This window comes from Juglans regia, unplaced genomic scaffold (genome assembly GCF_001411555.2).
Source record: "Juglans regia cultivar Chandler unplaced genomic scaffold, Walnut 2.0 Scaffold_806, whole genome shotgun sequence".
Taxonomy (NCBI): Eukaryota; Viridiplantae; Streptophyta; class Magnoliopsida; order Fagales; family Juglandaceae; genus Juglans; species Juglans regia.
Window position 1 is genome coordinate 1 of NW_023362998.1, and position 6,338 is coordinate 6,338.

General features: G+C 48.4%; 19 non-coding genes and 1 pseudogene across 19 annotated transcripts; all 20 read left to right on the forward strand.

Moving 5' to 3' along the window:
* The first annotated feature begins 174 nt into the window (after positions 1-174).
* On the forward strand, positions 175-293 carry LOC118346853. The gene has a single exon (XR_004800130.1). It is a non-coding gene; the product is annotated as a 5S ribosomal RNA (ribosomal RNA).
* A 190-nt stretch (positions 294-483) lies between these two features.
* On the forward strand, positions 484-602 carry LOC118346848. Its single transcript, XR_004800126.1, has one exon. It is a non-coding gene; the product is annotated as a 5S ribosomal RNA (ribosomal RNA).
* Positions 603-792: 190 nt separating this feature from the next.
* On the forward strand, positions 793-911 carry LOC118346834. The gene has a single exon (XR_004800112.1). It is a non-coding gene; the product is annotated as a 5S ribosomal RNA (ribosomal RNA).
* Positions 912-1,101: 190 nt separating this feature from the next.
* LOC118346835 lies at positions 1,102-1,220 on the forward strand. The gene has a single exon (XR_004800113.1). It is a non-coding gene; the product is annotated as a 5S ribosomal RNA (ribosomal RNA).
* A 190-nt stretch (positions 1,221-1,410) lies between these two features.
* Positions 1,411-1,529, forward strand: LOC118346850 (annotated as a pseudogene).
* A 190-nt stretch (positions 1,530-1,719) lies between these two features.
* On the forward strand, positions 1,720-1,838 carry LOC118346839. The gene has a single exon (XR_004800117.1). It is a non-coding gene; the product is annotated as a 5S ribosomal RNA (ribosomal RNA).
* Positions 1,839-2,027: 189 nt separating this feature from the next.
* Positions 2,028-2,146, forward strand: LOC118346842. The gene has a single exon (XR_004800120.1). It is a non-coding gene; the product is annotated as a 5S ribosomal RNA (ribosomal RNA).
* A 189-nt stretch (positions 2,147-2,335) lies between these two features.
* On the forward strand, positions 2,336-2,454 carry LOC118346851. The gene has a single exon (XR_004800128.1). It is a non-coding gene; the product is annotated as a 5S ribosomal RNA (ribosomal RNA).
* A 189-nt stretch (positions 2,455-2,643) lies between these two features.
* LOC118346852 lies at positions 2,644-2,762 on the forward strand. Its single transcript, XR_004800129.1, has one exon. It is a non-coding gene; the product is annotated as a 5S ribosomal RNA (ribosomal RNA).
* A 191-nt stretch (positions 2,763-2,953) lies between these two features.
* On the forward strand, positions 2,954-3,072 carry LOC118346849. Its single transcript, XR_004800127.1, has one exon. It is a non-coding gene; the product is annotated as a 5S ribosomal RNA (ribosomal RNA).
* A 190-nt stretch (positions 3,073-3,262) lies between these two features.
* LOC118346838 lies at positions 3,263-3,380 on the forward strand. The gene has a single exon (XR_004800116.1). It is a non-coding gene; the product is annotated as a 5S ribosomal RNA (ribosomal RNA).
* Positions 3,381-3,570: 190 nt separating this feature from the next.
* On the forward strand, positions 3,571-3,689 carry LOC118346847. Its single transcript, XR_004800125.1, has one exon. It is a non-coding gene; the product is annotated as a 5S ribosomal RNA (ribosomal RNA).
* Positions 3,690-3,879: 190 nt separating this feature from the next.
* LOC118346837 lies at positions 3,880-3,998 on the forward strand. The gene has a single exon (XR_004800115.1). It is a non-coding gene; the product is annotated as a 5S ribosomal RNA (ribosomal RNA).
* Positions 3,999-4,188: 190 nt separating this feature from the next.
* On the forward strand, positions 4,189-4,307 carry LOC118346841. The gene has a single exon (XR_004800119.1). It is a non-coding gene; the product is annotated as a 5S ribosomal RNA (ribosomal RNA).
* A 190-nt stretch (positions 4,308-4,497) lies between these two features.
* LOC118346836 lies at positions 4,498-4,616 on the forward strand. The gene has a single exon (XR_004800114.1). It is a non-coding gene; the product is annotated as a 5S ribosomal RNA (ribosomal RNA).
* Positions 4,617-4,805: 189 nt separating this feature from the next.
* On the forward strand, positions 4,806-4,924 carry LOC118346843. Its single transcript, XR_004800121.1, has one exon. It is a non-coding gene; the product is annotated as a 5S ribosomal RNA (ribosomal RNA).
* A 190-nt stretch (positions 4,925-5,114) lies between these two features.
* LOC118346846 lies at positions 5,115-5,233 on the forward strand. Its single transcript, XR_004800124.1, has one exon. It is a non-coding gene; the product is annotated as a 5S ribosomal RNA (ribosomal RNA).
* A 189-nt stretch (positions 5,234-5,422) lies between these two features.
* Positions 5,423-5,541, forward strand: LOC118346844. The gene has a single exon (XR_004800122.1). It is a non-coding gene; the product is annotated as a 5S ribosomal RNA (ribosomal RNA).
* A 190-nt stretch (positions 5,542-5,731) lies between these two features.
* Positions 5,732-5,850, forward strand: LOC118346840. The gene has a single exon (XR_004800118.1). It is a non-coding gene; the product is annotated as a 5S ribosomal RNA (ribosomal RNA).
* Positions 5,851-6,039: 189 nt separating this feature from the next.
* LOC118346845 lies at positions 6,040-6,158 on the forward strand. Its single transcript, XR_004800123.1, has one exon. It is a non-coding gene; the product is annotated as a 5S ribosomal RNA (ribosomal RNA).
* Positions 6,159-6,338: the final 180 nt, after the last annotated feature.

The window sequence follows — 6,338 nt, forward strand, 5'->3', positions numbered from 1 at the left end:
CGCCTTACGAGAGGAATTTACAGGAAGGACAACTTGGGAGTGGATTTTTAGGAAAATCGCGCCCTGCCCATCGCGTAGCCAAGGGTTTCGATCAGATCGCCGGTTCGCATTGGGATCGGAAATACGCTAGTAGGTCGCACTAGGATTATATGAATTTTAAATAATTGGTTTGATGGGTGCGATCATACCAGCACAAATGCACCGAAACCCATCAGAACTCCGCAGTTAAGCGTGCTTGGGCGAGAGTAGTACTAGGATGGGTCACCTCCTGGGAAGTCCTCGTGTTGCACCCCTCGTTTTTGTTTTTTCCGCCTTGGGAGAGGAATTGACAAGAAGGACAACTCGGGAGTGGATTTTTAGGAAAATCGCGCCCTGCCCATCGCGTAGCTATGGGTTTCGATCAGATCGCCGGTTCGCATTTGGATCGGAAAGACGCTAGTACGTCGCACTAGGATTATATGAATTTTAAATAATTAGTTTGACGGGCGCGATCATACCAGCACTAATGCACCGGATCCCATTTCAACTCCGCATTTAATCGTGCTTGGGCGAGAGTAGTACTAGGATGGGAGACCTCCTGGGAAGTCCTCATGTTGCACCCCTCGTTTTTGTTTTTTCCGCCTTACGAGGCGAATTTACAAGAAGGACAACTTGGGAGTGGATTTTTAGGAAAATCGCGCCCTGCCCAGGGCGTAGCCAAGGGTTTCGATCAGATCGCCGGTTCGCATTTGGATCGAAAAGACGCTAGTACGTCGCACTAGGATTATATGAATTTTAAATAATTAGTTTGATGGGTGCGATCATACCAGCACTAATGCACCGGATCCCATTAGAACTCCGCAGTTAACCGTGCTTGGGCGAGAGTAGTACTAGGATGGGTGACCTCCTGGGAAGTCCTCGTGGTGCACCCCTCGTTTTTGTTTTTTCCGCCTTGCGAGAGGAATTGACAAGAAGGACCACTCGGAAGTCGATTTTTTGAAAAATCGCGCCCTGCCCACCGCGTAGCCAAGGGTTTCGATCAGATCGCCGGTTCGCATTGGGATCAGAAATACGCATGTAGGTCGCCCTAGGATTATATGAATTTTAAATAATTGGTTTGATGGGTGCGATCATACCAGCACAAATGCACCGAAACCCATCAGAACTCCGCAGTTAAGCGTGCTTGGGCGAGAGTAGTACTTGGATGGGTCACCTCCTGGGAAGTCCTCGTGTTGCACCCCTCGTTTTTGTTTTTTCCGCCTTGTGAGAGGAATTGACAAGAAGGACAACTCGGGAGTGGATTTTTAGGAAAATCGCGCCCTGCCCATCGCGTAGCTATGGGTTTCGATCAGATCGCCGGTTCGCATTTGGATCGGAAAAACGCTAGTACGTCGCACTAGGATTATATGAACTTTAAATAATTAGTTTGACGGATGCGATCATACCAGCACTAATGCACCGGATCCCATTTCAACTCCGCATTTAATCGTGCTTGGCCGAGAGTAGTACTAGGATGGGTGACCTCCTGGGAAGTCCTCGTGGTGCACCCCTCGTTTTTGTTTTTTCCGCCTTGCGAGAGGAATTTACAAGAAGGACAACTTGGGAGTGGATTTTTAGGAAAATCGCGCCCTGCCCATCGCGTACCTATGGCTTTCGATCAGATCGCCGGTTTGCATTTGCATGGGAAAGACGCTAGTACGTCGCACTAGGATTATAAGAATTTTAAATAATTAGTTTGATGGGTGCGATCATCCCAGCACTAATGCACCGGATCCCATTAGAATTCCGCAGTTAACCATGCTTGGGCGAGAGTAGTACTAGGATGGGTGACCTCCTGGGAAGTCCTCGTGGTGCACCCCTCGTTTTTGTTTTTTCCGCCTTGCAAGAGGAATTGACAAGAAGGACCACTCGGGAGTGGATTTTTCGAAAATCGCGCCCTGCCCATCGCGTAGCCAAGGGTTTCGATCAGATCGCCGGTTCGCATTGGGATCGGAAATACGCTAGTAGGTCGCCCTAGGATTATATGAATTTGAAATAATTACTTTGATGGGTGCGATCATACCAGCACTAATGCACTAGATCCCATTTGAACTCCGCATTTAACCGTGCTTGGGCGAGAGTAGTAGTAGGATGTGTGACCTCCTGGGAAGTCCTCGTGTTGCACCCCTCGTTTTTGTTTTCTCCGCCTTGCGAGATAAATTGACAAGAAGGACCACTCGGGGGTGGATTTTTGAGAAAATCTCGCCCTGCCCATCGCGTAGCTATGGGTTTGGATCAGATCTCCGTTTGGATTGGGATCGGAAGGACGCTAGTATGTCGCTCAAGGGTTATATGAATTTTAAGTAATTAGTTTGATGGGTGCGATCATACCAGCACTAATGCACCGGATCCCATCAGAACTCCGCAGTTAAGCGTGCTTAGGCGAGAGTAGTACTAGGATGGGTGACCTCCTGGGAAGTCCTCCTGTTGCACCCCTCGTTTTTCTTTTTTCGCCTTGCGAGAGGAATTGACAAGAAGGACAACTCGGGAGTGGATTTTGTGAAAAATCGCGCCCTGCCGAACGTGTAGATATGGGTTTCGATCAGATCGCCGGTTCGCATTTGGATCGGAAAGACGCTATTACGTCGCACTAGGATTATAAGAATTTTAAATAATTAGTTTGATGGGTGCGATCATACCAGCACTAATGCACCGGATCCCATTAGAATTCCGCAGTTAACCGTGCTTGGGCGAGAGTAGTACTAGGATGGGTGACCTCCTGGGAAGTCCTCGTGGTGCACCCCTCGTTTTTGTTTTTTCCGCCTTGCGAGAGAAATTGACAAGAAGGACCAATTGACAAGTGGATTTTTCGAAAAATCGCGCCCTGCCCATCGCGTAGCCAAGGGTTTCGATCAGATCGCCGGTTCACATTGGGATCAGAAATACGCATGTAGGTCGCCCTAGGATTATATGAATTTTAAATAATTAGTTTGATGGGTGCGATCTTACCAGCACTAATGCACCGGATCCCATCAGAACTCTGCAGTCAAGCTTGCTTGGGCGAGAGTAGTACTAGGATGGGGGACCTCCTCGGATGTCGTCGTGTTGCACCCCTCGTTTTTGTTTTTTCCGCATTGCGAGAGAAATTTACAAGAAGGACAACTTGGGAGTGGATTTTTAGGAAAATCGCGCCCTGCCCATCGCGTAGCCAAGGGTTTCGATCAGATCACCGGTTCGCATTGGGATCGGAAATACGCTAGTAGGTCGCCCTAGGATTATATGAATTTTAAATAATTGGTTTGATGGGTGCGATCATACCAGCACAAATGCACCGAACCCATCAGAACTCCGCAGTTAAGCGTGCTTGGGCGAGAGTAGTACTAGGATGGGTCACCTCCTGGGAAGTCCTCGTGTTGCACCCCTCGTTTTTGTTTTTTCCGCCTTGTGAGAGGAATTGACAAGAAGGACAACTCGGGAGTGGATTTTTAGGAAAATCGCGCCCTGCCCATCGCGTAGCTATGGGTTTCGATCAGATCGCCGGTTCGCATTTGGATCGGAAAGACGCTAGTACGTCGCACTAGGATTATATGAACTTTAAATAATTAGTTTGACGGATGCGATCATACCAGCACTAATGCACCGGATCCCATTTCAACTCCGCATTTAATCGTGCTTGGGCGAGAGTAGTACTAGGATGGGTGACCTCCTGGGAAGTCCTCATGTTGCACCCCTCGTTTTTGTTTTTTCCGCATTGCGAGAGGAATTTACAAGAAGGACAACTTGGGAGTGGATTTTTAGGAAAATCGCGCCCTGCCCAGCGCGTAGCCAAGGGTTTCGATCACATCGCCGGTTCGCATTGGGATCGGAAATACGCTAGTAGGTCGCCCTAGGATTATATGAATTTTAAATAATTGGTTTGATGGGTGCGATCATACTAGCACAAATGCACCGAAACCCATCAGAACTCCGCAGTTAAGCGTGCTTGGGCGAGAGTAGTACTAGGATGGGTCACCTCCTGGGAAGTCCTCGTGTTGCACCCCTCGTTTTTGTTTTTTCCGCCTTGGGAGAGGAATTGACAAGAAGGACAACTCGAAAGTGGATTTTTAGGAAAATCGCGCCCTGCCCATCGCGTAGCTATGGGTTTCGATCAGATCGCCGGTTCGCATTTGGATCGGAAAGACGCTAGTACGTCGCACTAGGATTATATGAATTTTAAATAATTAGTTTGACGGGTGCGATCATACCAGCACTAATGCACCGGATCCCATTTCAACTCCGCATTTAATCGTGCTTGGGCGAGAGTAGTACTAGGATGGGTGACCTCCTGGGAAGTCCTCATGTTGCACCCCTCGTTTTTGTTTTTTCCGCCTTACGAGGCGAATTTACAAGAAGGACAACTTGGGAGTGGATTTTTAGGAAAATCGCGCCCTGCCCAGGGCGTAGCCAAGGGTTTCGATCAGATCGCCGGTTCGCATTTGGATCGAAAAGACGCTAGTACGTCGCACTAGGATTATATGAATTTTAAATAATTAGTTTGATGGGTGCGATCATACCAGCACTAATGCACCGGATCCCATTAGAACTCCGCAGTTAACCGTGCTTGGTTGAGAGTAGTACTAGGATGGGTGACCTCCTCGGAAGTCCTCGTGTTGCACCCCTCGTTTTTGTTTTTTCCGCCTTGCAAGAGGAATTGACAAGAAGAACCACTCGGGAGTGGATTTTTCGAAAATCGCGCCCTGCCCATCGCGTAGCTAAGGGTTTCGATCAGATCGCCGGTTCGCATTCGGATCGTAAATACGCTAGTAGGTCGCCCTAGGATTATATGAATTTTAAATAATTGGTTTGATGGGTACGATCATACCAGCACAACTGCACCAGAACCCATCAGGACTCCGCAGTTAAGCGTGTTTGGGCGAGAGTTGTACTAGGATGGGTCACCTCCTGGGAAGTCCTCGTGTTGCACCCCACGTTTTTGTTTTTTCCGCCTTGGGAGAGGCATTGACAATAAGGACAACTCGGGAGTGGATTTTTAGGAAAATCGCGCCCTGCCGATCGCGTAGCTATGGGTTTTGATCAGATCGCCGGTTCGCATTTGGATCGGAAAGACGCTAGTACGTCGCACTAGAATTATATGAATTTTAAATAATTAGTTTGATGAGCGCGATCATACCAGCACTAATGCACCGGATCCCATTAGAACTCCGCAGTTAACCGTGCTTGGTTTAGAGTAGTACTAGGATGGGTGACCTCCTCGGAAGTCCTCGTGTTGCACCCCTCGTTTTTGTTTTTTCCGCCTTGCAAGAGGAATTGACAAGAAGGACCACTCGGGAGTGGATTTTTCGAAAATCGCGCCCTGCCCATCGCGTAGCTAAGGGTTTCGATCAGATCTCCGGTTCGCATTCGGATCGGAAATACGCTAGTAGGTCGTCCTAGGATTATATGAATTTTAAATAATTGGTTTGATGGGTACGATCATACCAGCACAACTGCACCAGAACCCATCAGGACTCCGCAGTTAAGCGTGTTTGGGCGAGAGTTGTACTAGGATGGGTCACCTCCTGGGAAGTCCTCGTGTTGCACCCCACGTTTTTGTTTTTTCCGCCTTGGGAGAGGCATTGACAATAAGGACAACTCGGGAATGGATTCTTAGGAAAATCGCGCCCTGCCCATCTCGTAGCTATTGGTTTCGAACAGATCGCCGGTTCGCATTTGGATCGGAAAGACGCTAGTACGTCACACTTGGATTATATGAATTTTAAATAATTAGTTTGATGGGCGCGATCATACCAGCACTAATGCACCGGATCCCATTAGAACTCCGCAATTAACCGTGCTTGGATGAGAGTAGTACTAGGATGGGTGACCTCCTCGGAAGTCCTCGTGTTGCACCCCTCGTTTTTGTTTTTTCCGCCTTGCAAGAGGAATTGACAAGAACGACCACTCGGGAGTGGATTTTTGGGAAAATCTCGCCCTGCCCAACGCGTAGCGGTGGGTTTGGATCAGATCTCCGTTTGGATTGGGATGGGAAGGACGCTAGTATGTCGCTCAAGGATTATTTGAATTTTAAGTAATTAGTTTGATGGGTGCGATCATACCAGCACTAATGCACCGGATCCCATCAGAACTCCGCAGTTAAGCGTGCTTGGGAGAGAGTAGTAATAGGATGGGTGACCTCCTGGGAAGTCCTCGTGTTGCACCCCTCGTTTTTGTTTTTTCCGCCTTGCGAGATAAATTGACAAGAAGGACCACTCGGGAGTGGATTTTTTGGGAAAATCTCGCCCTGGCCATCGCGTAGCGATGGGTTTGGATCAGATCTCCGTTTGGATTGGGATCGGGAGGACGCTAGTATGTCGCTCAAGGATTATTTGAATTTTAAGTAA